A 4,553-nucleotide genomic window follows, 5' to 3' on the forward strand; every position below is an offset into this window, starting at 1 on the left:
ATATTCACATTCATTGCTTCCTCTTTCCATCAACTATGTGAGAGGGGCAAGAAAGAGACTGGCATTTCCAACTCACACACAAAAGAAGAGAACTTGAGTAATTTCCCCAAGTTTCTATGGCTACTGGATGACAAACATGGATCATATCCAGGATTTTTGACTGCTGGGGCTGGAGGTCAACTTATCAAACTTTAATGAGAGGTACATTATACTCCTGTAAGATACAGGCACAAAGCTGTACTTATACGAATGTTCACTGCTGTGTTGATCACAGGGAAAAAGTGGAAACACTCTAAATGCTCATCAGTAGTGGCCCGGTTAAAATACATATATATCATTCATCCATACAGGCAATATTCTGCAGGCATTCAAAAGGATAAGGCAGATCTTTATTAACATAGAAAAATGTCCATGATGCATTGTAAAGCTAAAAAGAAGTCACTGAAATCTATGCAGAGAATGGTCCATTTATGAGAGAAAAAAGTTTATGCATGAATTTAAAACTCTGAAAGTTCACTTCCTTCTACACATCTAGAGGGAAAGAGGGACAGAGACAGAGATGGAGAGAGAGATGCAGCTGACTGGTATTTTGCCTGGTGCCCTGGGGAACAGGTGCTGTCGGGCTGACAGTGATCAATAGAATCTTTTCTGGACCCTAAATGGAATAAAACACTCAGAAGATAATTTCTCCAAATTAAGTTGTATGTGAATTTGGAAAATATCTGGCAGAGAAAAAGAAAAATAAAATAACTGCATTGGGGGTGATGGCCATTGGTTGGGGGCTTCTCTCCTGAGTATCACAACTCCATTCTTAATTATAATTATAATACTTACCATTCCATTTTATACAACATAACACTGTAGCACTAATGTATTTTCAAACTGCAATAAATTCTGTTCAAAATAAAACAAGTATAGATGCATTCCTCAAATAATGGGTCTTCATTTGCAAAAAGGCTCTTAGACGAAGAGACTGGCGTCTTTAGTGGCTGATTTATGTTTTTAAAAATTAAATGCATTTTGTGCTTGTCAATATCCCAGAAAACTTTTCTTTCGTGGACACAGACGATTATTTAAATTCTTCACTCTGTTAATGAAGACAAAAATCTAAATGAAAGAAATTAATTCCCATAAGAGTGGTTTGTAACATTTCTAGGTCATAGGCCCTCCCTTAAGAATCTGATGAAAGTGAGGAACTGTCTTCTGAACACACATTCCCCTGATATATTATAGACAACTTCAGAAGCTCAAGGACCACTGAGCCCATCCACGGACGCCAATTAATCAACCCTGCTATAGAAGCTTGTTCTTTTAAAATGCAAATCTAGCAATATTTATTTAGAGAATATCTTTAGAGAACCCATCCTATGCAAAAGCTCTATTAGGTGTGCAGTAGCAATCTGTGTTTTAACAAGCCCTCCCGGTGATTCTGATGCACGCTTGTTAGAGATTCACTGGCTTAAGCCAAAATACACCATACTCAGGCCTTGCTCCCAGAAGCTCTGATTTATTTGGTCGGGTGTGGAGCCCAATCTTTGGTGTTTTAAAAACCTCTCCAAGAACTTCTTACATGCAAGCATTGTTGAGACCCTTTGGTTTAAACACTGGGGATGTGCTTTCTGGTTTCTGATGAACATTTATAGCCTCCAAAAGAAGAAAGTCTGTTGTCCACACCTATGTATCAATATCTATGGCTCCCAGCATGCATGGTAGCACAATGTGTTTAGTCTGAGAGGCAGCAGCACTTCAGTCATGTGGCAATTAGGAGGCTGTGTTCTAATATCCCCTTCACCCCCTAGTTAATTTACTCTTCAAGAGCAGGAGCCTCAAATCCTGCTTCTAGTTAATTGATGAACGTTAGTTTCTCTTTTAGAGTTGTGTTTTTCTTTTTTTTTAATGGGAAGGGTAAGTACAATCTCTGAGTGCTCTATATGAAACCAGAAGATAATAAATCCATTCTTGGGGTGGAGACTTTTAACTTCCAATTGCTGTCCTTAGCAGCAAATAGATCAATTTTTGTTACTGATCAGCTGCTCTGCTAACAGTTTCTGTGAGAAACATCTATTTCACAACTAATGGAAAAATCTTGGCTTTGAAGAGTATCTAGGCTTTCAATTCACACGGGAAGCAATTTTTGCAAGTCACTGCCCTGTGGAATATTTGCACGGAGTCACTAAAGTCAGCTAAAATAGACATTGCCTTATTCGATGGAGTGGTCTGTATTAAATGAATATATATATTATATCTATATTATATACATTATATACATTCATCAAATACATATTTTATATATTCATCAAATACATATTATATACATTCATCGAATTTATATTATATATATTTATCATCTTCAAAGCTTGAAGGACTACTTTATTTATTTATTTTACTTTAAGTTCCAGGATACATGTGCAGAACACGTAGGTTTGTTACACAGGTATATGTGTGCCATGGTGGTTTGCTGCACCTATCAACCCATCGTCTAGGCTTTAAGCCCTGCATGCATTAGCTATTTGTCCTAATGCTCTCCCTCCCCTTGCCCCCACCTCTGACAGGCCCCAGTGTATGTCATTCCCCTCCCTGTGTCCATGTGTTCTCATTGTTCACCTCCCACTTATGAGTGAGAACAGGCGGTGTTTGGTTTTCTGTTATTGTGGTAGTTTGCTAAGGATGGTGGCTTCCAGCTTCATCCATGTCCCTGCAAAGGATATGATCTCATTCCTTTTTATGGCTGCACAGTATTCTATGTTGTATATATGCCACATTTTCTTCATCCAGTCTATCACTGATGGGCATTTGGGTTGGCTCCAAGTCTTTGCTATTATGAACAGTGTTGCAATAAACATACATGGACATATGTCTTTATAGTAGTATGATTTATAATCTTTGGGTATATACCCAGTAATGGGATTGCTGGGTCAAATGGTATTTCTGGTTCTAGATCCTTGAGGAATCATCACACTGTCTTCCACAGTGATTGAACATTACATTACCACCAATAGTGTAAAAATGTTTCTATTACTCCACAGCCTCGCCAGTATCTGTTGTTTCTTGACTTTTTAATAATTGCCATTTGGATTGGCGAGATGGTATCTTATTGTGGTTTTGATTTGCATTTCTCTGATAATCAGTGATGTCGAGCTTTTTTTCATGTTTGTTGGCCGCCTAAATGTCTGCTTTTGAGAAGTGTCTGTTCCTCTGTCTTTGCCCAATTTTTGATGGGGTTGTTTGTTTCTTGTAAATTTATTTAAGTTCCTTATGGATTTTGGATATTAGACCTTTGTCAGATGCATAGTTAGCTAAAATTTTCTTCCATTCTGTAGGGTGCCTGTTCACTCTGATGATAGTTTCTTTTGCTGTGCAGGAGCTCTTTAGTTTAATTAGATCCCATTTGTCAATTTTGGCTTTTGTTGCAATTGTTTTTGGTGTTTTCATCATGAAATCTTTACCAATGCCTATGTGAAGGACTACTTTATATGTTCCTATGAAGATGTTAGAAATTCTTTGGCAGCACAAGTTCATTGACTTGTTCAGGTTCACATGCAGTTCACACAATAACACAGTTTAGCATTATAACCACACACCAATTTCACCTCCTTATGTTGCAAATTTGATTCATAAATGGTAATATAAACTTTCAACTTTATCATGTTGGATTATAGAGGTAAATGTTACAGAAAAACTAGAAAATAATAAAGCGACAAATTTAGGGGAAAAGGAAAGCTTAAGCAAAAATAAAGTAATTTTGTTTCTGTTTTTAAATTTTCTCATACTCCATTTTGCAGATGAATAATAAAGTAATTTTGACCTAGATTCCTTGTTTTCTCACCACATCCATGTCCTCTGGATGCTTGTACCTTGTGCTGATGTGGAAATGGCAAATTTTGAAGAAAGAGATGAGGTTGCTGATGTTAGGAATACTGTTTTCTCTATCCATAAATAAATGTTGATTTGTTACATTAAGGTACCTTTTCAGAAAATTAGAATTTTAAATCCATACAATATTAATCCTGTCAAGGATCTAAGATCTTGGTATAGGTAAAAAGAGAGATGCCTAAATTCAGCAATTATTATATCAAATGCCAGTGTCATTCATTTGCATACTGTTTGTGCTGTTTTGGGAAATCAAATGCTGAAATAATTTTTAAAGTTTAACAGTATTTTTAATAGTAGTCAAAAGTGAAATCTAAATATTCATTATTCAGATGAATTTATGATACAATCGCTTGACAGAATACGAGTATATCTTTAGAAACATTTTAAAATAAGTTTTGATAATATGGAAATGTTAATAAAATAATTCTAAGAGAAAAAAGCAAGATATAAAATAGTCCCCAATGAACAAAATATGTAAATACACAAAATATTAGAGAGTAATGTGACAGAATATTAGCCGTATTTGTATATATGGGATGTAGGATTGTGTATGATGTACATTTTCTTGTTTATTCTTTTGAATATTTTAAATATTTTATAAGAAAACATATCCACTTAAAAAATTATTTATTTATTTATTTTTGAGACTGAGTTTCATTCTGTTGCCCAGCCTGGAGTGC

Source organism: Mandrillus leucophaeus, unplaced genomic scaffold, assembly GCF_000951045.1.
Source record: "Mandrillus leucophaeus isolate KB7577 unplaced genomic scaffold, Mleu.le_1.0 Scaffold552, whole genome shotgun sequence".
Taxonomy (NCBI): Eukaryota; Metazoa; Chordata; class Mammalia; order Primates; family Cercopithecidae; genus Mandrillus; species Mandrillus leucophaeus.